Source organism: Trachemys scripta, chromosome 6, assembly GCF_013100865.1.
Source record: "Trachemys scripta elegans isolate TJP31775 chromosome 6, CAS_Tse_1.0, whole genome shotgun sequence".
NCBI classification, from domain to species: Eukaryota; Metazoa; Chordata; order Testudines; family Emydidae; genus Trachemys; species Trachemys scripta.
In genome coordinates, this window is record NC_048303.1 from 113,156,003 (window position 1) to 113,182,345 (window position 26,343).

Here is a 26,343-nt window from a genome sequence, read left to right on the forward strand (position 1 = left end):
CTAGAACTGGAAGGGACCTTGAAAGGTCATCGAGTCTAGCCCCCTGCCTTCACTAGCAGGACCAACTACTGATTTTGCCCCAGATCCCCAAGTGGCCCCCTCAAATATTGAGCTCACAACCCTGGGTTTAGCAGGCCAATGCTCAAACCACTGAGCTATCCCTCAGTTCTGGGAAATAGATCTATTAGCTGGTTATAAACATTTTACAACTCCCTCTAAGATACAATCAGTTTTAACCCATCATCACACCATTTTCAATCCACTGTCTTATTCTGTGGATAGGCACTTTATATGCTCTATTGCTATCAAGGACTAGATGAGCAAATTTACATCCAAGCATTGCAGGAAGTTTGAAAAGTTTAGGGTATTTTGTTTGTTTGCTTGTTTCTCATTTCTGTACAAGAGCCAGCATAGGAGGTAAAATCTCGAGCTGAAGAACCGTTAATCTCTAACTGTTTCTGAGCCGCTTGTACATTCATTGATTAAGGGAACTTTTCAAAGGGCTCAGCTGGGACTGAGATGCAGTGAAGCATAGCCCGCAGGCCAGGCACTTGTCCTGAAATCTTTCTGATACTTCGGTTCTCCCTTGTGTAATGTGCCTTCTTACAATGTGAAATTCTGGTATGCGATGCTGCCTGAAGATTGGGATAAATGGCAGAGAGCTTGGGAGATAGAACCCCTTTTCAAGTAAACATACTTACTTTACTCTGATTGTACTTTTCTCATTCGGCTGAGTAAGGCAGGGCCTCATGCACCACAATGGCACAGCAAACACTAGTCTGCTCTCACTAGCTGGAAATGAAAGTGATAGGCTGATCTCATGGTATTTCTGGCCGGGGCGGCTCCAGGCACCAGCGCACCAAGCACATGCTTGGGGCAGCAAGCCGTGGGGGGCGGCCTGCCAGTCGTGGTGGGGGCGGCAGTCAGGGAGCCTTCGGTGGCATGCCTGCGGGAGATCCACCGGTCCCGCGGCTTCAGCGGCAATTCGGCGGTGGGTACGCCAAAGCCGCAGGATCGGCGGACCTCCCACAGGCATGCCACCGAATCCGTGTTACCAGCGGACCTCCTGCAGGCGTGCCACCAAAAGCCGCCTGACTGCCGTGCTTGGGGCAGCAAAATACATAGAGCCGCCCCTGCTTCTGGCCCAGCTCCCACCAGGAAGTAGAGAAAACCAGACCCGCCCCCAGAGCTAAGTACTTTTGGAAAGGCATATCTGAAAGAAACCTTGATCATTTAGAGATTTGCCCCTCACTGCTTTCAGTTCAGCCCATTGACAATCTGGCAGTTCTGCTGTAGAAAGCGCCAGACTTCCTGGGAGTAGGAGCAAGAGAGCAAAAGTTGGCAATGGGTCCATTCTGAACTCCTTAGTGCTAAACAGTTCATAAGTGGGGACTACAAAAGGGCTGCACTGTGCCTCTATGGCCTGAGGTTGGGGGCAAGGGAACAGAATGCCCTTAATCCTCATACATTTCACATGACAATTACCTTGGTACTGGGGCTTGCTTGGGTATCATCCAATTTCACTTCTAAAGATGGCAACAGAGGAGACCCTTTTTACACCTGCTCAAATGCCAAAGCTCAGAAGGCAGTTGCTCAGGAGACACAGAGTGCTTAGGGCTTGAAATTCCTCACAGCAAGTTGAAACCATGCAAATGGCCAAAATGACAGATGTCGGGACCAAAGCATCAGTCCCGTCAACATTTTGCCACGGTTTCAACTTGCTGTGAGGAATCTCAAGCGCTGAGCTTCTGCAAAGACAGAGTGCAGCCCTTCTGTAGCCACCGGTAACAGTGAAAGACTTTTCCCACTGCACCACTTATGCAGGGCAGCAGGAGTGCTGGCTATGTATCTCTTTCTAAAAGATCTGCTCTAACTCAAACAGATGTTATGGGCTTGATGTAAGAATTACTGGGTGAAGTTCTATGGCCTGTGTTACCCAAGAGATCAGACTAGATGATCAGAACTGTCCCTTTTGGCCTTAAAATCATGAACCGATCTGAACTTTTAACCTTTTTTTCCCCATGTAATATTATTATATGTATTAAGGAGCAGAACCAAAACCTTGGGTCTAAATGACTTAAAATTTAAGGGATGTGCCAATCTGAACTCTTTGGCTTTGTCCCATATCTTTGACACAATTATCTAGCCTCTTCTTGTTGTTTTTAAATCCAGTTATAATGTTTAATGTACAGTTTAAGCCCCTTTCCTCTAAATATTTGTAAAGATTTTTCCACTGCATGTAATGCTCTTCAAATTTTGAGTATCACATTCTTTTTTGGCGCTATAGTCAAATTTTGAAAAACTGGCCTTAAAGCTGAGGATATGCACTCATGCATGTTTATATTTATGTGTGAGTAACTTAATGACTCATGTGCTGCAGATCTGAGATGATGAAGACCAGTTAGGCAAATAACTGATCATGGACTTGATCCAAAGCCCTCTGTAGTCAAGGAGTCTGATTTCTATGGGCTTTTGATCATGCTCCTTGTACCTGTGTGCCACAGGGTACATAGCCAGCCCCTCTTCTTCTGGGCCTGGCTGGTCTCCCAAATACATCCAGGGAGACTTTAGCTCTGTGCAACACCCATGTCCTTTATTCTATAAGCATTTTCCCACCACCAGTGTCCATCTATATACAACCCTTACAGGCATCTCACCTGCCACAGACTGGGTCCATAACCAGCTTGAGGGCACCTGCCCACCCCCAGTCTTCTGCCTCCTTCCCAGCCTTTGTAGCTCCTGGCCTATCAAGCTGGCAGGTGTTGCCAATCGCCAGGCAGACATAAGGCTTTTCAATCAGCCCCAATCTATATCCCTTGATTGGGGCTGGCGTGGCAGGGGCTGATGAGATATGTTTGCCGCAGCACCCTGCCACACTGTGCAAATCTGATTCATGTGCATAAATTATAGATTATAGGACTGGAAGGGACCTCGAGAGGTCATCGAGTCCAGTCCCCTGCCCGCATGGCAGGACCAAATACTGCCTAGACCATCCCTAATAGACATTTATCTAACCTACTCTTAAATATCTCCAGAGACGGGGATTCCACAACTTCCCTAGGCAATTTGTTCCAGTGTTTAACCACCCTGACAGTTAGGAACTTTTTCCTGATGTCCAAGCTAGACCTCCCTTGCTGCAGTTTAAACCCATTGTTTCTGGTTCTATCCTTAGAGGCTAAGGTGAACAAGTTTTCTCCCTCCTCCTTATGACACCCTTTTAGATACCTGAAAACTGCTATCATGTCCCCTCTCAGTCTTCTCTTTTCCAAACTAAACAAACCCAGTTCTTTCAGCCTTCCTTCATAGGTCATGTTCTCAAGATCTTTAATCATTCTTGTTGCTCTTCTTTGGACCCTTTCCAATTTCTCCACATCTTTTTTAAAATGCGGCGCCCAGAACTGGACACAATACTCCAGCTGAGGCCTAACCAGAGCACAGTAGAGCGGAAGAATGACTTCTCGTGTCTTGCTCACAACACACCTGTTAATGCATCCCAGAATCATGTTTGCTTTTTTTGCAACAGCATCACACTGTTGACTCATATTTAGCTTGTGGTCCACTATAACCCCTAGATCCCTTTCTGCTGTACTCCTTCCTAGATAGTCTTTTCCCATTCTGTATGTGTGAAATTGATTTTTCCTTCCTAAGTGGAGCACTTTGCATTTGTCTTTGTTAAACTTCATCCTGTTTAACTCAGACCATTTCTCCAATTTGTCCAGATCATTTTGAATTATGACCCTGTCCTCCAAAGTAGTTGCAATCCCTCCCAGTTTGGTATCATCCGCAAACTTAATAAGCGTACTTTCTATGCCAATATCTAAGTCGTTGATGAAGATATTGAACAGAGCCGGTCCCAAAACAGACCCCTGCGGTACCCCACTCGTTACGCCTTTCCAGCAGGATTGGGAACCATTAATAACAACTCTCTGAGTACGGTTATCCAGCCAGTTATGCACCCACCTTATAGTAGCCCCATCTAATTTGTATTTGCCTAGTTTATCGATAAGAATATCATGCGAGACCGTATCAAATGCCTTACTAAAGTCTAGGTATACCACATCCACCGCTTCACCCTTATCCACAAGGCTCGTTATCCTATCAAAGAAAGCTATCAGATTGGTTTGACATGATTTGTTCTTCACAAATCCATGCTGGCTATTCCCTATCACCTTACCACCTTCCAAGTGTTGGCAGATGATTTCCTTAATTACTTGCTCCATTATCTTCCCTGGCACAGAAGTTAAACTAACTGGTCTGTAGTTACCTGGGTTGTTTTTATTTCCCTTTTTATAGATGGGCACTATATTTGCCCTTTTCCAGTTTTCTGGAATCTCTCCCGTCTCCCATGACTTTCCAAAGATAATAGCTAGAGGCTCAGATACCTCCTCTATTAGCTCCTTGAGTATTCTCGGATGCATTTCATCAGGCCCGGGTGACTTGCAGGCATCTAACTTTTCTAAGTGATTTTTAACTTGTTCTTTTTTTATTTTATCCGCTAAACCTACCCCCTTCCCATTAGCATTCACTATGTTAGGCATTCCTTCAGACTTCTCGGTGAAGACCGAAACAAAGAAGTCATTAAGCATCTCTGCCATTTCCAAGTTTCCTGTTACTGTTTCTCCCTCTTCACTAAGCAGTGGGCCTACCCTGTCTTTGGTCTTCCTCTTGCTTCTAATGTATTGATAAAAAGTCTTCTTGTTTCCTTTTATTCCCGTAGCTAGTTTGAGCTCATTTTGTGCCTTTGCCTTTCTAATCTTGCCCCTGCATTCCTGTGTTGTTTGCCTATATTCATCCTTTGTAATCTGTCCTAGTTTCCATTTTTTATATGACTCCTTTTTATTTTTTAGATCGTGCAAGATCTCGTGGTTAAGCCAAGGTGGTCTTTTGCCACATTTTCTATCTTTCCTAACCAGCGGAATAGCTTGCTTTTGGGCCCTTAATAGTGTCCCTTTGAAAAACTGCCAACCCTCCTCAGTTGTTTTTCCCCTCAGTCTTGATTCCCATGGGACCTTACCTATCAGCTCTCTGAGCTTCCCAAAATCTGCCTTCCTGAAATCCATTGTCTCTATTTTGCTGTTCTCCCTTCTACCCTTCCTTAGAATTGCAAACTCTATGATTTCATGATCACTTTCACCCAGGCTGCCTTCTACTTTCACATTCTCAACGAGTTCCTCCCTATTTGTTAAAATCAAGTCTAGAACAGCTTCCCCCCTAGTAGCTTTTTCAACCTTCTGAAATAAAAAGTTGTCTCCAATGCAGTCCAAGAATTTGTTGGATAGTCTGTTCCCCGCTGTGTTATTTTCCCAACATATATCCGGATAGTTGAAGTCCCCCATCACCACCAAATCTTGGGCTTTGGATGATTTTGTTAGTTGCTTGAAAAAAGCCTCATCCACCTCTTCCACCTGGTTAGGTGGCCTGTAGTAGACGCCTAGCATGACATCTCCCTTGTTTTTTGCCCCTTTAAGCCTAACCCAGAGACTCTCAACACTTCCGTCTCCTATGTCCATCTCTACCTCAGTCCAAGTGTGTACATTTTTAATATATAAGGCAACACCTCCTCCCTTTTTCCCCTGTCTATCCTTCCTGAGCAAGCTGTACCCATCCACACCAACATTCCAATCATGTGTATTATCCCACCAAGTTTCAGTGATGCCAACAATGTCATAGTTGTATTTATTTATTAGCACTTCCAGTTCTTCCTGCTTATTCCCCATACTTCTCGCATTTATATATAGGCATCTAAGATACTGGTTTGATCTTTCCTCCCAGTTTTGTCCTGACTCTCCTTTCTCTCTGCCAATATAGCCCACACTCCCTCTTGTTTCCGACTCATTTCCCCGGTCTCCATGTTCCCCACTTACCTGTGGGCTTTGCTCACCTGTCCCCGTCGAACCTAGTTTAAAGCCCTCCTCACTAGGTTAGCCAGTCTGTGTCCGAATAGGGTCTTTCCTCTCCTCGAAAGGTGAACGCCATCTCTGCCTAGCAGTCCTTCCTCAAATAGCATCCCGTGGTCTAGGAAGCCAAAGCCCTCCTGGCGACACCATCTTCGCAGCCAGGCATTCACCTCCATGATGCATCTGTCTCTGCCCGGGCCCCTACCTTTGACAGGAAGAATTGAAGAGAATACCACCTGCGCTCCAAACTCCTTCACCTGTACTCCCAGAGCCCTGTAGTCACTCTTGATCCGCTCAGTGTCACACCGCGCAGTATCATTTGTGCCCACATGGATGAGTAGCATGGGGTAGTAGTCAGAGGGCCGGATAATCCTCGACAATGCCTCCGTAACGTCTCGGATACGGGCCCCCGGCAGGCAGCATACCTCCCGAGATGAAATGTCAGGGGACAGATGGGCGCCTCCGTCCCCCTCAGCAGAGAGTCTCCGACCACCACTACCCTACGTTTCCTATTCGCAGTGGTGGCAGCAGACTTTCCAGCCTTAGGGGTACGAGGCTTCTCCTCCTTTACTGTAGGGAGTGATTCCTTCTTTCCTGTATCAAGAAGAGCATAACGGTTACCTATAACCACGGCAGGAGGGTTCGGAGCAAGGGTGGAGCACTGCCTACTGCCAGAAGTAACCAGCTGCCAGTGTCCACCCTGAGCCATCTCCTCCTCCACCAGTGGTGTATCAGCAGTCCTGTGTACTGGGACAGCTACCTCAGCTGTCTCCACATGGACACTGTCGAGGAATTGCTCGTGGATACGGATGCTCCTCAACCTAGCCACCTCCTCCTGTAGCTCTCCCACCTGCTGCCTGAGAGATTCCACCAGCAGGCACCTCTCACATTGGATGGTCCCCCCAGCCTGGATATCAGTAAGTGGAAATTGCAAGTTACAGTCTTTGCAAAACCACACCAGGATCTGGGTAGAGGCATCCATGCTTAGGCACTCTGTCTGGCTACAGGCACAGGTGGAGGAGACAGCAGCAGTGCTGGCACAGGTGTTGCGGGTCTTCCTAACCATCGTAAGCCTCCCTCTGTCAAACTCCCGTCTGCAGCCCCCTGTCAGCTGAAAGGGTTGTTTAAGCAAAAAGTTAGAATGTAGTTGCTTTACAGGTATTAAGGGGAATCAAGAGAAAACAGATGGAACCGGCAAGGGACCCTCGCCCCCTTCCTGCTCCCCTTGCGAAACTCCCTTGCAAAGCTCCCTGGTCGCTTGTGCGCTGCTTTATAAAGCCCTGGCCTGTATGAATGCCCCGCCCACTGATTAAGGCTCAGCCACTTACCAGAGGCTTCTAGCTTTCAAACCTTCCTTTGAAGCTCACAGCTTCCAACTGCCAGCCACAGCACATGGTCCTTCAAACAACCAAAACAAACAGACTGACAAACACAAGCTCAGCACACAGCAAGTAACCCTCAAACACAAACACACACTACAGACAATCACTTACCCCAAAAGGGTGCTGTATTGCTCCTCCTTCACCTGGAGAACTCCCTTGCGAAACTCCCTGTTAGCAGCCCCTGGTCGCAAATTAGTGCAAATTAGGTTGCACTACGCTGAGTGGTTAGTCCACATGAGAGGATAAGAGTCAAGTGCACTACCAACAAAGGGCAGCTTTAGTTCAAGAAGTAAAGACTTATGTTTTCATTGCTCAAGGTCTTAGGTTCCAATCCCATCAGTTCCTGATGACCGAAGCAGAGGGGGCATTACACACATAAATGTGTGTACACTTATATGCACCTAACATAGAAAATCTGGCCCTTAGTGGGGATTTAAAAGAAAATGTATGTATGGTGGTTTGGAGATTTTCTACATAAAGACAGTATGGAATAAGACTACACACTTTTATTTGCTCTGAAGAACTAATTCATTCAGTCATTCTGGCATGAAGAGTTGGTTTGGCAAACAGGGCCTTGTGCTGATAAGGAAGCCTGTCAAAGTCATTTATCACTTTGGAGGGTCTGAAGTTATAAATAAATTAAAAAAATCATTTTTCCCCCTACAAGCCCTCGGTGGGGATTGGTAGAGAATAATTTAAAAAGGCAGTAGGGGTGACAGAAACAAGTTAGACCTTCCCTAAAAAGGAAGTGTTCACCCTCAGAATTCTGTCAAATCATTCTTTATCCTTTTCAGGAGGTGATCAGTTGAGTTAATTAAATAGGCTGCAGGGTAGCAGAAAGTTCCGTCTGCCTCACAAGTACTCCTGTTTCAAAAGTGCATTCTCCTGCTTTGAACTTCACATTAATAGTCCAGAGAACAATGCCAGGATTGCATATAATGGTTCAGGCCTGGTGTGGTGAAATTCATTGCAATAAACTAAGTGTTCCAACCAATACATACATAAATAAAATAAAGGATGTTGCTGTTTCGATAAGTAACTTTGAAATAAAAAGGAAGTGAAAAATATACCCAGCGATGAGCTTAAGATTTAACCTTGAAAACAGGAGTAGGACTAATGAAATGTACCAATTAGCGTTAACTTGCAGCTATCTAGGCACTTTTATGGCCCTCATCACTGCAGTATCTGAGCACCTCACTAACTAATGTGTTTACCCTCAAAACAACAGTGTGAAGAAGGGAAGCGCTATTATCCCCATTGTACAAATGGGGAACTAAGACACAAAGAGGCTAAGTGACCTGCCCATGGTCACAGAAGGAAGCAATGATAGAGTCTGGATTTCAATCCAGATCAAGTGGGTCCTTTGCCAGCACCGTAACTATTGGACCAATAGCTGGTCCAATAAAAGATATTACCTCATCCAGCTTGTCTCTTTAATATTCTGGGACCGACACAGCTGCCGCAACTCGTCAAATAAAAGCATATGTGACTGGTGACTAGATTCTGGAATGCTTATTTGCATGTCTGCTCTGGTGATCCCAGGCAAGGCCACTATCATGACTCACTCTATGCTGGGTGTGTTGTGACTTCAATGCAGGTGCTACTTTGATTTGGCTGCCTTGGTGATGGTGGTGTCTCTCCTGACAATGCGTATGACAGCTTTGGAAATGCCTATCATGATTCTACTGCTGGGACTGATACAGATTCTATCATTTCTTTATTTGGTGCGTGAGGAATCAAGAGTCCACTTTTTATTTTTGTGGAAGCAGATATATGAGAAGTCTATTGTTTTAAGTGAATCTTCATGGATCTGTTGTGCAGGGCGAATGACTTTTGTTGGCGTCTAGCTGCTATGGTATGGTTTAAGGTAGATTAGGCGTCAGGCTGCATATTGGTTTTGCTTTCCCTGTACAAATGAAAATACATTTGCTACTTGCTTATATTTAAATTGTAAGGTCTTGTAGGATGCAGAAGCTTTCAGGAGAATTCACTTCTGAGATGTATAGTGCCTAACATGTTATAGGTGCTACTTCAAAATGAATGAAAAATAATTACGTAGATGTGCACATATTTTATTTTAGGATCATATACACAACTTTAAAGTGGTACCTAAGGAGAAAGCCGACATACACCAGCTGCTGCTGTGGCTACAGTTAAAAAAAAAAAAAAAAAAGCCCCAAACCTGTAGCAAACAAATCTAACACCACAAACACATACTCCAAACAGAGTTTTTAACTCTGAAAAAGGTGGTGAGCAGGAGACTCCATGAAGTCCACTACGGACTTTACTATTGTTATTGATTTTACATGAAAGGTACTCAGATGCTATGGAGATGGCCAGCAGTATCAGACTCTAAGAAAGAGAGAGATGTTTTGAGGGCTGCTTAAAAGGTATTGACTTTGCTACCTGCACCTGCTATTCTGGCCCTTAATGAAAAACCGCTACCAAAGAAACAAGTGATCACTCAAAAGCCTAACCAATATGGAGGCTTTGTTTTTATTTAAACTCACTTTGCTACTATATCTACTACTGATGGCAATCAGCAGACTGGTTGTCAAAACTTCTTTATAGCGGGAAAAGGCTGCTGTTATCTATCTTCCAAACAGTTTATTTAATGAAAGCCTGTTTAACAGCTCATGGAGGCTGATTTTGTAAAGAGTCAAAACCATGCAAGCCAGTCTTCCGTTTCAATTATTTATGCTTACCAAGTCTCCTAATCAGCTCAGCTCCCTGCCTTTAAGAGCAGGGCGATATTGTCTGCTACAGCTAGAAAAAAAATGAATGAAATGTGTGTGTTCCATTTGGGAAATCTAGTCATCCGCTATAGCTGGCTGAGGACCATAGACAGTGCCTTATAAAAGAATTTTATTGATAGACCCCTTCAAATCCACTGATATCTACTTTATATCCGCAGATGCGGTTGTATTGTTTCCCATCTTTGCTGATTGGATGCGGATCCAAATTTCTGCATCCGCACATGGCTCTAACAGTGAGATAGTGTGCTGGTATGGATACATATAAAGTTAGAGTGCAGATCGGATACAAGTTAATTATCACGGATGCAGATTCACATTTTTGTATTGGCACGGGGCTCTATTTATTGATACATGGGTGCTTCCATCCTGTTTGCAGGTAGCCCTTGTATCCCACGTACTTCTGCTGAGACTGAAGGGTGGCTACTACATTACTTGGAAGGAGAGTCCTCTTTAATATATGGAGATATGTACCTATCTCATAGAACTGGAAGGAACCCCAAAAAGTCATCAAGTCCAGTCTGCTGCCTTCACTAGCAGGACCAAGTGCTGATTTTGCCCCAGATCCCTAAGTGGCCCCCTCAAGGATTAAACTCACAACCCTGAGTTTAGCAGGCCAATGCTCAAACCACTGAGCTATCCCCCAGGAGGCCTTCTATGGGCTGATCCTGCTGCCATTGAAATCAATGTGAAGTCTCTAAAAGAACCTGCAAAAATGGAGCATTATTATTGGTTAATTTTGTTTTAGGGCCAGCATTACAAAACCCCATCTCTGTTTACTCCTGCTGATTAGAAATGAAAAGCTGCAGTTAAATACATCAGGGAGGTTCCGATCCACAACATAGCAGAATTAAAAAATATCAAGTATGTATTTTTTATCTTTATGAACTTCCTGCTTTTTAATGACTTGCCAGTTTGAAAGTCTCATTTTATGGAAGATTTCTTAGGCCTCTCTGCAGTCAATAAAATCACCAGACAGGGGCTTGCTTTAACCCATCACAAATTCCTAATTGTATGTTTCCAGGGAAGCTGCAGATAAACAACTTCAATCGGGGGGGAGCGGGGATATTAATTGTGAACCTATTTGTCCATTTCAGAATCCTCCATAGACTAACAATGAAACTTGGTCAGGTTCTCTCAACTGCCTCTGCTTTTTTCTGTACTTCTGGGGCCCTCCAACTTTAAGATCCAAAGATTTGAAGGATTGTCAAATGTCATCGCCAATAGCCACATAACATTATCTGCATTACAGTAGAACCTAGTGGTCCCGGTGCGCTACGCACTGTACACACACCTAGTAAGCCTTCTCTAAAGAGCTTGCATTCAAAATAGACCAGACAGAGAAAAGGAAGGAGCAAGGATCCATTATTTCCCCCTCAGAATGAGAAACTGAGGCCCAGAGAGGTTAAGTGACTCTCAGCGAGCCAGCTGCACCCAATTTCACAAGGGGTGTCCCCCTCAGGCAGTTGAAGGTATCAGGTCGGAAAATAACCCAATTCTTCTACCCAAGAAATCACCAGCCCCAGAAGGAGAGAAGGAGCCTCCGGACTCCATATCTAGAGGGAGAGGATCAGTGGCCCGCCTCACCCATTAGGCCTCTCTTGGTCGGGAAGCCAAGGGAAGGCCAAGGTTTGAGCAACCCAGTGTTATGTTCACAGCATACACACAGAGAACTTAGATAAAAATGCATACCCTTGCTGGAAACTTGCAATGTAACATGACTTTATTTCTTAGAATGATAACACACAAGAACCCAGAACAGAGAGGCGCAACTCACCCCACCTTACTCAAGGCTGTCTTTCTACAGATTGACTGTGCTCCCACATTGCATGCTTCCCTACAAAGCCTCCTAGTCTGCAGGTAGGACTAGGAACCCCCTACTCTTAAAGTGATAGCCTGCAATTCCAACACAGTCCTCAGTACACCATACTCAGGATCTGCTTCAACCTGTGAAAGATCTGCCTATTGCCTGTCTCACAGTGTGACATCACGACAGTGAGTTCTGCTTGGCTTCCACACCTAGTTAGCAAGCAAAGGCCTCTGGGGGCGAGGAAAGTCCTGGTCAATGAGTACATAGGTAAGTGAAGGCTCACCCAGAATTGAAGGTGTGTGAGGCACCATACTACACACAAGTAATGGTCAGGCCTGCATTTTTTTTTTATTGTTGTTCTATACAGACTTGCTTGTATTCAGTCAGCCCTAGAGAACGCCAACACAAGTACAATGCATACACCAACCACCTGGGACCTATGGGGCGGCTCTGGCGTTGCAACATTTATTTTTATAGCAAATGGGATGTTAACTATACGTAGTTATTTGAGGGGATATTTTTATTTGAGGGGGGTCTGATCATTGCCAAGGTCATTGTTCATTTATCTGTTCCTCCTGGTCCCTCGGCCTTTTTCCTTTACCCAATTCCTACCCCTTCTAAGTTAACCCTGTCCTTTCTCCTAATGAAGTGTTGGTTCCTTTTTAAACGAGTTTGGTCCTTGATTGTTTTAAATTTGTAATTATTTTTATCATGTAGTAAGAAATAGGCTCCTCTCTTTCCAACATTTTTACAATCATTCTGCCTTCCTGTAGAGCAGGGGACTGATTAAAAAACAAAAACAAGTGGCTTATCTTATCAAATGCTTATAAATGATCTGGAGGATGGCGTGGACTGCACTCTCAGCAAGTTTGCAGATGACACTAAACTGGGAGGAGTGGTAGATATGCTGGAGGTTAGGGATAGGATACAAAGGGACCTAGACAAATTAGAGGATTGGGCCAAAAGAAACCTGATGAAGTTCAACAAGGACAAGTGCAGAGTCCTACACTTAGGACGGAAGAATCCCATTCATTGTTACAGATTACGGACCGAATGGCTAGGAAGTAGTTCTGCAGAAAAGGACCTAGGGGTTACAGTGGACAAGAAGCTGGATATGAGTCAACAGTGTTCCCTCGTTGCCAAGAAGGCTAACGGCATTTTGGGCTGTATAAGTAGGGGCATTGCCAGCAGATCGAGGGACGTGATCATTCCCCTCTATTCGACATTGGTGAAGCCTCACCTGGAGTACTGTGTCCAGTTTTGGGCCCCACACTACACGAAGGATGTGGAAAAATTGGAAAGAGTCCAGCGGAGGGCAACAAAAATGATTAGGGGGCTGGAGCACATGACTTATGAGGAGAGGCTAAGGGAACTGGGATTGTTTAGTCTGCAGAAGAGAAGAATGAGGGGGAATTTGAGAGCTGCTTTCAACTACCTGAAAGGGGGTTCCAAAGAGGATGGATCTAGACTGTTCTCAGTGGTACCTGATGACAGAACACGGAGTAATGGTCTCAAGTTGCAGTGGGGGAGGTTTAGGTTGGATATTAGGAAAACCTTTTTCACTAGGAGGGTGGTGAAGCACTGGAATGGGTTCCCTAGGGAGGTGGTGAAATCTCCTTCCTTAGAGGTTTTTAAGGTCAGGCTTGACAAAGCCCTGGCTGGGATGATTTAGTTGGGAATTGGTCCTGCTTTGAGCAGGGGGTTGGACTAGATGACCTCCTGAGGTCCCTTCCAACCCTGATATTCTACGATTCTATGAAAATAGCCCGTGAACCATCATCTTCCAGATGATTTGCTGACAACAGCAGTGGCAGATAGAACAAGAGAAGTGCTATCATTGACATTACGATTCTGAGCCAAATCCTTGACTGGTGTAAATCAATATTGTTCCATTTGAACTGTGTCTACTTATACCACAAGAGGCTCCGTGCAACCGACAAATATAAAGTTCCCCACTCTTTCTTTGCCACTGTCTATTGTCTATTGAAAACAGTATCTAGGAAGCCCTCGTGCTATCTAGGGGCTATCAGCATTACATATTAGCACAAAAACCTCTAGTAATTGATAGGAGATTTGCATAATGAAGAACCTCAGTTTGTTACACGGGGGAAGTTCAAAAAAATGTGAAGACCTCTCAGGGCAAAGAAGTAGCCTCCAAGCATCTATTGAGAGTGGGTCATGCAGAAGAGAGAGCTAATAATAAACAGAAAAAATATATTGCTAGCTAAAGACAGGGAGTGTTGGAATTTTGGCAGGAGCTTTTTAAGAGCAGCAAAGAAATGGGTTTTTAAAATAAGTTGTTTCTCTATTTTGCTTTCCCTGTTTGAATTAATGGAAAGTTGTGAAGCATGTTTCTTTTCCCCAGAAAAAGGGGGAGGGATAGCTCAGTGGTTTGAGCATTGGCCTGCTAAACCCAGCGTTATGAGTTCAGTCCTTGAGGGGGCCACTTAGGGAGCTGTGGCAAAATCAGTACTTGGTCCTGCTAGTAAAGGCAAGGGGCTGGACTCCATAATGTTTCAGGGTCCCCTCCAGTTCTATGAGATAGGTATATCTCCATATTTATTTTTATTTATTTATATAAGATAATGAGGAGTTAAATGGTTTACTAAGGAGATTTTTTTTTAATATCCTTATTTAATTATACAAAAAATATGCAACTTAGAGCTATAGATCTAAGCCCATTGGGGCAGGGACTGTCTTTTGTTTTGTGTTTGTACAGTACTCAGCCCAGTGGGGTCCTGTTCTGTGGTAATACAAATAATATATATTTTAAAATAAAACATCTTACCTCCTACTGCTGGAAGGAAAGCTTCATTCTCCACTTGAGCTCTACAGTGGATGCGGCATCACCAACACAGATCAAGTGTTGGTGATGGGGTCACAGTGGACCGCAAGCTAAATATGAGTCAATGGTGTAACACTGTGGCAAAAAAAAATAAAAGTGAACATCATTCTGGGATGTATTAGCAGGAGTGTTGTAAGCAAGACACGAGAAGTTATTCTTCCACTCTACTCCGTGCTGATTAGGCCTCAACTGGAGTATTGTGGCCAGTTCTGGGCGCCACATTTCAGGACAGATGTGGACAAATTGTAGAAAGTCCAGAGAAGAACAACAAAAATGATTAAAGGTCTGGAAAACATGACCTATGAGGGAAGATTGAAAAAAACTGGGGTGGTTTAGTGTGGAAAAGAGAAGACTGAGAGGGGCATGATAACAGTTTTCAAGTGCATAAAAGGTTGTTACAAGGAGGAGGGAGAAAAATTGTTGTCCTTAACCTCTGATGAAAGGACAAGAAGCAGTGGGCTTAAATTGCAACCAGGGAGGTTTAGGTTGGACATTAGGAAAAACTACCTGTCAGGGTGATTAAGCACTGGAATAAATTGCCGAGAGACATTGTGGAATCTCCATCATTGGAGATTTTTAAAAGCAGGTTAGACAAAAATGTGTCAGAGATGGGTCTAGATAATACTTAGTCCTGCCATGAGTGCAGGGGACTGGACTAGATGACCTCTCGAGGTCCTTTCCAGTCCTGTGATTCTATGAAGTTCAGCTGTCCCTTAATATAGAATCTGGTGCTTTGGATGCTAAGACATACAAAGCCATAGGTGCCGAACGCAACTCTTATAGTAACTTGCCATGTGGTGAGGTTACTGCAACACAAAGCTCTGAAGATTCTGGATTTGTGTGAATCTTGTTTACAGGTCACCTCTCAGTGGGGTGGGTATTTCTTAGCTGAATATAGAAAGAGACCAGAGAGGTTCATAAAAATGCATGTATGGAGCACCGGTAGCAGTTGCATTTAAAGGATCAGAACTTCAGCTGATGAAAATCAGCTTAGCTCCAGGGCCAGATTTAGGGGCAGGTTACACACATGATTGCCTGGGTTCTGGGCCTGAGGGGCACCAGGCTTGGAAGGCTGTAAGGTATTCAGAAATGTATCAAATGGACAAAATGTGAGTTTCTGCTACTCAAGGCAGATTCTGGAGTCTTATGGTTGAAAAAGCACCTAGCACATATAAGGCACAACCAGATCCACCATCTGGTCCTGTTTGAAACTGAGTCACATTGGATAGACTTGTTTTAAGAGAGAAGTGTTGGGAGAAGGCTGGTTTAGAACTAAATTATCAAAGATAAGTAACAATGTTGCTATATAATGGCTGATTGCTTATGTGCTCGTACAGTGCTTGATTTACCTGGTACACCCAAGAAATTTACACCTTTAAGCTGGCCAGACCTTGCTGGTATATCATTGTCTTCTGTTTGTGGAAACACAAAACTCTGATACAAACATGATCTTGCAATTGTGTGAATGTGACTGGCTATTCATCGTAATGGTGCTGGTAATGATATCAGTCAATCACCCGTTCTTTAGGAGAAAGCTGAGAGTAATAAAGCTTTCAAGATGAAGACAAAGTTCCAGATGTCTTTAAATATGATACACTGCAGAAACTGGAAGATTTGTTTGAGTGCAAAAGATTTAAAAGCATTACTCAGCAAACAGAGCAACCAAAAGAACCCAGTGGAAGAAGAATTGCATGAATATGAAGTGATTTCTCTAAGAGAAGTGAAAAGGGAATGGTAGGATTAAGGCCTGTAAAAAGAACATTAAGTGGGCATATGTTCAATACTAGAAATGGAAGGTGAAATCCCAACTCCACTGAAGTCCATGGCAATGCTGCCATCGACTTCAGTGGGGCCAGTATTTCTCCCTGCGCCTCTGAAGCCATACTTAGGATTCATCTACCTGCCTGAAATTGGGGTAAGCTCCATCATTGCAACTTTTAATTTTCCTTGTCTACACTTAGGCTTTGTTGCACTGGTCACTGATAGTTGAATTATCTTAACTAGAGATTAGCCCAAAGCATGAGTTATACACCTCTACCTCGATATAATGCTGTCCTCGGGAGCCAAAAAATCTTACCGCATATAGGTGAAACCGCGTTATATCGAACTTGCTTTGATCCGCCAGAGTGTGCAGCCCCGCACCGCCAGAGCGCTGTTTTACAGTGTTATATCCGAATTCATTTTATAGCAGGTTGCATTATATCGGGGTAGAGGTGTATTTCTAAACTAAATCTGGAAAGATCATTAGAGCCAAGTATACTGACCAACATTTTCAAATTCATTTCAGGGTGCATCCTCCCCCCCCCCCCAACATCTCCCAGCCTCACAATACCCATCCCCACTGCTAACCCTCCACATTCCCCCTCCAATACCCCCACTGGCCCCTCCAGCCCCAACAACCCACTGCCAGCCCACTGCCCCCTACTAATATTCCCGTTCCACCTCCCTGCTCCTCTCCTCCTGCCCACACACCAAGGTGACCAGAGCTGCAGTGCCACCCCAGCCATGCATCAACCCGCCCACCGAGTGCAGGGTCCCATCCCAGCAGGGATATAGTAAGCTCAACCATAGGCAGCATTTGGGGAGACAGGGCCACAGATAAACCCAGGGAAGTAGAAACAAGACGTTGACTCTCAGCAGTACAGAACCGCATGGGCCTGGCCTCTCCCTGCTGCACTGAATCCCGAGAGAGACAGAGGCATTATCTCCCAATCCCTCCCCTGCTGCACCCAAAGGCCTGGGGAAAATTGGACATGATCCCTTTGCATGATCCCTGCTCCCCACTGCCCTGAGTCTCTGGTTGAGTGGGGCTGTTTCCCTCTCTCTGAACGCTCCCATCCATCCCCTGCCTGATGCAGTCAAGGTCTGGGGAGAAGGGGGCATGACCCCTCCTTGACATACTGACCAACCCACCCATCTGCCTGACTCCTTGCATGCCTTTGCCTTGAGCTGCCCCGGCTCTGCACCATTACCACAGCCTTGCACTTAAAATGTACCCCTCCAACCTGCCATTGGCTGCTGAGCAGGGCTTATTCCACCCCTCTGGCATTCGCACTGGTGGAAGCAGAAGCAGAGAAGACATCAACTATATTACCCAAAATCGGGAGTTTTTTGGTTGCAAATGGGACTCTCCCTGACATACTGGGAGACTTGGTCAGTCTGGAGGTGAGAGCAATGCAATCTGAGCGAGATCCAGATCTGAACTTCTGTATGTCCTCGCTCCAATTCTTCCGGTTTCTACCATCATCCCTATAAATAGCTCAGCCCGCTCTCTGAGACCATTTCTTATTTGACCTTAATCTCAGTTGCAGTTAAATTACAGTTTTCAGAAGCTGAAAATGAGAGAACAGTATAATTACTGCTGCAGTCACGATGGCCATGCAGCTATGATGGGAGGATGACAGCTGGAGTATTCAGAGATGGAAAGGAAGTTAAGAGCTGAAACGAAAATAAGGCATCTTGAAGGAAGAAAATGACAAGAGCTAGATGTCATAGCTTGGGGATAAATGCACCTCTGACCACTCCGTGGACTGCTTAAGGGATGCCTTCTCCCGAGGTCTCAGGCCTCTAGCCATCCTCTCTCTCTGGGCAGAGACCCATGTCCCTCGCCTTCCAGCCTGGGTAGTTCGGCAGCAGCCCCTTGCAATTCACTAATTATCCAAGCAGGTCTGACCTGAGCTAGGATACTGTAGTTTTGCTTTCTCTCAGGGGCTAAGACATTGGTTTACCAGAGACCAGACAGCTTTACCACAGAGCACAGTACTTTTGTTTTAAGACAAAAGCATTGCAGAGTAGACATACCATAAAACAACCAACAGTCTATATGCTCACATAAGTTTACCTGGTCCTTGCTTCTCCAGATGGAGACCATGGCAGATTCCAGTCCTTGAAACCCTTCAAGAAGGATTAGCCCCCTTTGTTAAAGGTTCATGTGAGTTTCTGGATGAAAATGAGGGGCCCCTGTCTGTTCAGGCTCATTGTTTTTATACCAAATGGCTTTTATTTGTCTCCTGGGTCTCTTGAACCTGATCTGAACTAGTATATGCAATGCACCCCCAGGGGAAGTACTTCTCTGGAGTTGTTTATCAGTTCCAGGGCCTGCAGTAATTACCCCCCATTGACTACAGCTCCTGGAAGGAGTCAGCAGCCCTCCCTGATGTCCAACATACAATCCCTGGCTCACAGAGACATGAATTGGTCCAATAAAAGATTTTAACTAAGCCATCTTGTCTCTCGCAGAGATACAGATAACATTTATAGAGTAGATTCAATAAGCTCTCAGACACTGCACATGTTTGTAACATCACAGCTGCAGCAACACAGGAGCCAGCAAACAGAGCTATAAACAAGACTTAGGTGGGAAGGCTATGACAGATACAGAGGCAGCAGTGGTAGTGACCCAAGCAGTGGAAGACACAGTGAAGATGACTGGATGTGGAAGCTGCGGTATGTACATGATCCTGGAGGGGGTACCTGAAAAGAGTTTCATCTGCACGAAGTGCCGCCTGATAGAGCTGATGGAAGAAAATATCCGAGGATTGGAGATACAAGTGGAAACTCTTGTTGAGTTTAGAAGGGGGTTCGAGCGGATGATGGAGCAAAGACATGAGGAGGCTGAAGGGAAAAGCTCAGACTTGCAGATGGAAGGAGGACCAACCAACTCTGAGGGGAGACTGCTGGGTGAGGAAAGTGAACAGTGGAAGCATGTGACTAAGAGAACCAGGCAGAGGAAAAGATAGGCTAGTGAAGGAGAAATAGAGCTCAGGAACAGGTTTGTGGAGTTGGAAAATGAAGAAGGGGCACAGCAGGTGGTCGCTGAAGGTGGGAGGGCAAGGAACAAGAGAAGAGCAGCTAGTCTTATAGTAAGAGGGGAAGAGTCAATGGAGATAACACCAAATATGAGCCCCACAAGGATACAGGATGGGTTGCAGAGGATTGCAAGGGACAATAGGAATTGAGACCAACACCCACAGGCAGGGGCCACACCCAGCTGAGTTCATGAATGCTCTGGCCAGCCACTCACGAACCCACAATAGAGAGGCTACAGTCAAAATACTACCGTCTCCCCAGACTAAGACATCAGAGCTGTACCAACCTGAGTCAAAACCCGACCAGTGTGAATTTATTTCTCAGTCCGCCATTTCTATAAAGGAAAGTGGATGACCAGCTGTTGTTTATAAGATGAGATTTATCCCCTTTGTACTTCAAACAACAGTGTTTTAGGGAAAATATAAAATAGACTTAACTACAGAAAGATAGCTTTTAAGTGATTATAAGTGATAGCAAACAGATCAAAGTAGATTACCATAAGGAATAAAACAAAACCACAATCTAAGCCTAATGTACTAGTAAGTATTTGAATTAACCACTGTCTCACCCAGTTAGATAGTACCAGAGAGTTAGCTTTTGCATACACAAACAGACTTCCTTCTTTCCTGCCTGGGACCAGCACTCCCTCTCCACCCAGTTCAGTCTTTTTTCCTTCAGTTCTTTCAGGTGTGTTGCTGTAGGGAGAGTGAGGTCTAGTCGTAATGTCATTTCCCCCTTTTATATCTTCTGCCAACTTGCTGGAAAACTCTTTTGCTGGGACCTGGGTCAAACAGTTCCCACTGTGTAGTGCTATCTCTGAAAGGTTTTATTGTAACCAGTTCCTGGGGCAATCCTTGTGTTTGGGTGCATTTCCTCAATAAGCCATTAACATCGTTTGGCCTTTTTATTGTTGTACCTGAAAGGCTGTGTGTGTGGGTGTTCTCGACCCTCACACAACATGTTTCAGTAACACATACAGTAAAACAAAGCTTCATAACTTCACATATGATGATAGCACATACAATCCAATGAGATATTAATGTCTAGCAGTTCAAGACTTTTAGAATGATACCTCACAAGGCATGCTTTGTACAAAACATATCCTAATTATATGATAGTGGGGAATATAAGGGTGTCAGGGTGTCACAAGATCCCCTTCTGGTTTTGAATCTATTCTGAAACCAAAACCATAGATGCATATTTGGATCCTGAGAATCAAGTATAGACACCTTGAAACGTGAAGGTGCTTGGATTCAAGGGAACTACTTGCTTGTTGGAAGTTAGAAATGGGTCCACATCACATTAGATATTAACATCCACACTATCATGAGGAAAGGGTTGGAACTTTGTGATCTGTCACCTGACAGACCGCAATGGTAACATGTGGATAAGGAAAATGAATTGTCAGGAAGGAAGGACATGGTAAGTCATAACAACGGTTTCAGTCTTGCTTTGAAGAGCTTGGTCTAGTGTTTGTGGGGCACTGTGTGAAATGAAATGTGGAGTGCCCCCTGCAAGTCACATATGCCACTTATTTGTGAGGAGGCAGCATTTGCTGCCTTGGCAAGGGATTGACATGCTTGTCATTAGAGAGCTGGGGAGAGACAAGGTCAGCATATGGTTAGAATAATAATCAGCTCTTACCTGTACCGTGGAGATAGCTGTTCTTGCCCCTATGGGCATGAGGGCTAGAGTGAGTCGGCTTCATCTGATGCTTTTGCATTTGAGACCACTTAGGCATGGCTGCTTTATGGGGAAAGTATCATAGCTTCAAGCAAACAACTTGACACTGGAAATGCTTGGGGTGGTCCATTAATAAAGGCGGCCTCTAACTGTCACAGGAGAATGAACAAGTGAACAAGGATGTGCTAAGATGGCTCAGCAAAATAAATAACATCTTTTCTAATATGTTTTATTCTGAGCTCTCAAATCACTTTTTAGAGGTAGGTATTATTGTCCCAGTTTTATCCGAGGGAAACTGAAGCATAGAAAGGGGCACCGGGTTGCTCATGCTCACAAAGCAGGTCAGTAGCAGAGCTAGGGAGGATGCTTGTATCTGTATTAGAGTTCCTGTAAAAATGCTAACTCCCATTGATGTCAATAGCTGAATCACCTAATTCCTGTCATGAGGTTAGTTTCCTAGTTCTGATGGAATCATAGGCAGAAAACATAACACTGTGATTGCCATTGGGAAAGGACCTTTCAAGACTTTAAAATCTCCCTGACCTCTTTGGTTTCTAATTTTTTTTTTTCAAATTTTAGCCTCTGCTCTGTTTAGATATACATATAACAGATGTATATAAAGAATGCTTTGCAATTAGATTGATTCTGGAGGGCTATGTTTTCCATTACCATTTTAAATTTTATCTACTCCTGCTGCTAAAATAGCTTTGCTAAAATCATCCTCCCCTTTCAATCAAAATGAAATCTTAACCACAGCAACACTCTTTATATACCTCTCTCTGGGTAGGAGGTATTTATATGTATTAAAATAATTTCTCTCTTCTAGCAGACCCAGGTCTTGTGCCGTGTCTTATAGAAGGAGAGTTAATAGTTGTGAACAGCCACGGGAAAAATTGATTTGGTTCCATAAGTAAATGCAGAGAGAAGCCATTATACTGCGTTTACAAGTTCAGAAACAATGAAGTGTTTTGTTTTGGTTTTTTAGGGTGGCAAACAAGGTCACTTTGAAACAGGATCATCTCGTCTCATATTAAATGCGTTCAGTAAGAGCTAAGGGGATGTAAGTAATATAGATACATGAAAAGCAGACAGTCTCGTCAAAGCACTAAGGACACTGAGTATTTGAAGCTACGATTTAGTAACAGATACCAAGCTTCCATCTAATACGTTGGCTTTCTGGACATAGAGAAAGGCCTGACATGGCTGCATAACTAGCACTGTCAGCAGAAAGATGGGAGAGGGATCACAGTCACTTAGAAAAGGGAGGACTCAGGGTTCATTCCTATGTGCACTGAAGTCAGTGGCAGAATTCCCACCGATTCCAGTGGTGCACTAAAGGAGCATCTTTTTGTTACATGTGTATACAATGCTTAGCACAATGGCATCCTTGCTCCCAACCAGGGCTGCTAGCTTCTACCACAGTACATATAATATATAGTAATAGGAGCAGCAACATTAATGAGCTTACATAGGGAAATTCTAGGGGGAATTTGGGTAGGTGTGACAGAAAGCACTCCTGTATTCACACCCTGCACACTATTGTAATAATCTTTGTACAAGGCTCATAAAACTCATAACCCACTGATCAATAATATGGTGAAATATAGCATAGCATAGCAGCTTTATGGCTAAAGTTATACATGTCCCCTGTATAATGTTAAAAATACATGTTCAGACTCATAGCACCAAACTGGTCAAACAGACCTGTCATGAGCATAGGAGTGTATGCTTCTCTTAATTTGCATTTAATTAGTAAACAGAATCATCAAGCAGAAAGCGGGAAGGGGAAAAAACAAAGGACATTTACACAGGTGAGAAAAAACAGCAGGGAACATCCTTACACACAGAGTCTGTCTCCTGGTTGTCAGGTGGAAGTGCTTTTCAAGAGTGGGACTGACACTATAAAAAGGAGGGACAAACACTGGAAGAGCCCCTGCCTCTCTCTCCTTGTCCATCTCACCATTTGCACTTGAGAAGACAAAAGAAGCAGCATTGGACTTTAGGGGAGGGATCCTGAGCTGAAGAGTTCAATCAGTAAAGCTGTTGGTAAGACACTTTTCTTTAAATCTGATATGGTTTTGTTAAATTAGGCACTAGAAAACTTTTCATCTTTATTTTTCTTGTAGCCATTTCCGATTCTTATGCCTCATTGCTTGTACTCACTTAAAATCTCTTTGTAGTTAATAAACTTGTTTTATTTAATCCAGTGTGTTTAAGATAAAATCTCTGGGTATCTCTATTTAAGGGAACAAGCAAGTATCTACTATTCCCTTAAAGGAGTAGTGGATTTAATACATTTGAACTATCCAGGAGAGGGCTGGGCAGTACAAGACAAACATTTCCGGGAGAAAAATCTGGGACTGTATTGGGGTCACCCTGCCGTATAACCAGGGCTGGTGAGAGCCCAAGTGTAACCCGAGTGTGGCTGGCAGGCTGCAGTTACACACAGACACTCAGCGTGTGGCTTGCATGCTGGAAGGCTGTTTGTGAACACCCTAGGTGGTAACTCCTTCAGCGAGGCATTGTGAGGCACCCAAGCTTGCAGTGAAGGGGTGACACAGTGCCTCACTGGTCTGGATTGCACCCCGGTCTGGCACAATAGGCAGACACAAAATTTGCAGAAGGCCTTCTTCTGAAAACTGTGCTCCAGGATTAAACCTTCCATGTTAATGAAGTGATGGTTTTGATGCCTTAAATGGGATTTAGATCATGCATAGGTCTTCTGACAAATTTCATGCACTGGGAGCAAATATATCTTGGGAAATCAAAACAAAAATATAATAAACAAAACACTGAATACATCCGAGAGACTTCATTCTATAGCTGTAGCACCAAAAAAGAATAAAAATCCACCTGATATTTCCATTCATTTTGTTGCAGTGAAAGTTGGACCAAAAGCCCAACAGACAAAACGGGAAGTATATTCATAAAACATCACATTTTTTATGAGATGCTGTTAGGCCCGGCCAGCCTGAATCTGGAGAATGAGGTCAAACAATGTAATTGTTTCAGTTCACCAAGACCTCAGTGCAAAGTGTATAATAAGGAATTATTTTTGTTATGGTGGCTTTGTAGTTTGTAGGACATAACAGCCAATCTGCTTCTGGAAAGCAGCCAGATATCCAGCTACATTGTAAACCACTTAGAGATGGCATCATAAAACATTTTAGTTCAGCTTGGGTTGTTGAATGCTTCTAATGAGTGTATTTTTCCCCTCAAGCAGGTTTGCATGAAGTTCTATGAAGGGTTTGTTTTTAATCTTCTAGTGAAGCCACATGCAGCTACATCCTTAAAAGACATAAACAATGTTAATGATTCAGCATATGAAATAAGAAACCTAACCAGAGGGGGGAAAATGCACATCAGACGGACAAGTGGGTGCCCAGCCTTTATTTTATTTTTTTTTTCTTTTAGAGAAGGGCAATGCTTTCTGCTCTTTAAAGGGAAGGATTCACATGACATTTCAGGGTCAATTTTCAAAACAGTATGTAAAATTCACAATGCCTTATTGGATCTTGTACACACAGCTTGCATGCTGTTGCAAAAAGGTATGCCTTCAAAACCAGTGTTCTTGGATTTGCATCTAACGAGAGTGAATCCAATGACAAAGCATGGAATCTAACTTCCACTGAAAAGTTAGTAGAGCTTCAGCAAGTTGTTTGCTTCATCACTCAGAGAGAACAGCCATTTAAAGACCATCAGTTCTCTAACTAAAGTATACAATGGATATAATACTTATGCTTAAAGAACATAAGCCAGTTACTGCTGTGCTAACTACTGCGTGAGTTTAGGAAGGGCCTTCCTCTGTAGTCATAAGAATATGTAATTATTCATTATGAGCCTTGTACATCTCCTTTATCATATGCAAGCCATTGTTGGAGCCAGGATACCAGACAACCTGCACCATTGGTCTGATCCAGTATGGCTATTTTCTGTGCTCACCTTGCAGGTTTTGTTCACTCCACATGGAGCAGAAACCACCATGAAACTGGCAGAAAAGATCAAACAGTAAAGTAGCGAAATGAATTCCAGAGAGACTGTGAAAAATGGAGCAGGTGGAGGGGCAGGGAAATTCTCTTTCCCTCTCCCCGCCACCCCAGTATCTGCTAAATATATAGGGCACCCCCTGGTGCCAATCTGATTTTTTCAGAAATCATTCTTCTTCCCTAATACAGTGTCCAGGCCCAATGTATTGTGTGGCTCATTGATGATGTTGAAAAGAGTTAGAGACTGATGTGGGTTGAGTGGGCAGAGACCAGGAGAATAAATCAGGCCCTACAATACCCTGTTTTAGCAACAATGGGGAAAGTTGTTTTACCTAATTCCAAAGCCACTGAAACATTTTGGGGGTCTCCAAGCTTGACTCATCGCTGAACATTGAGTTTAAACTTCTACTTACACATGAGCATGATAAAGGGAGCATGTATCTAATAGAAAATCTCATAGAATTGAATAGGGGTAAAACCAACTGGGCTCTGTAAGAAATTACCATAGAAAACCTATAGAATCGAATAGCAATGCAATTAGTTTCTCTAGGTTGTTCAAACCAAGTATATAATTCGATAGCAGGGATATAAATCTCTATTCCATTTTACAGAAAGGTTAAAAAAACTATGGAAAAGATATAATTTTAATTGAAGTCTGTAAGACTGTTCCAGAGGGTGAGAGGGGCCAGAGAGAAGTTGCAATTAAAAACGGAACAGAGATCAGACAAAGTGAACAATCAATACAGAGACACTGGGAAAAGGAGGCAAGAGAGCAAGAAAGATTCTAATTAAATCTAGTATATCAAGTCACTCACTCATGCCAGCCTGGACATTATGGGCAGTTCTTTCTTTCCTTTATATATAGCATAGGCTTCCCTTCAAGCTAGGAGCTGGTATCAATGGACCTCTGCAGAAACTACAACTCACATCCATGCGAACTATGAGTGTTCTACACCTCTGAAAATCAGACTGCTTATTTAGGTGCTTAACTTTAGGCACCCAAGTTTGAAAACATTGGTCTAGATGGAAAAAAATGCACTCCCAAATGCATTTATTGGAGTTCAGAACATTTTTCTGTGTGCTCTTTAAAAAAAAAAAAAAAAAAAAAAATGTGTATTAAGAAAGGAAAGTCACCGAATTTTTCTATTTGCATGGATTCATATTTCTTAGAAGCAAAG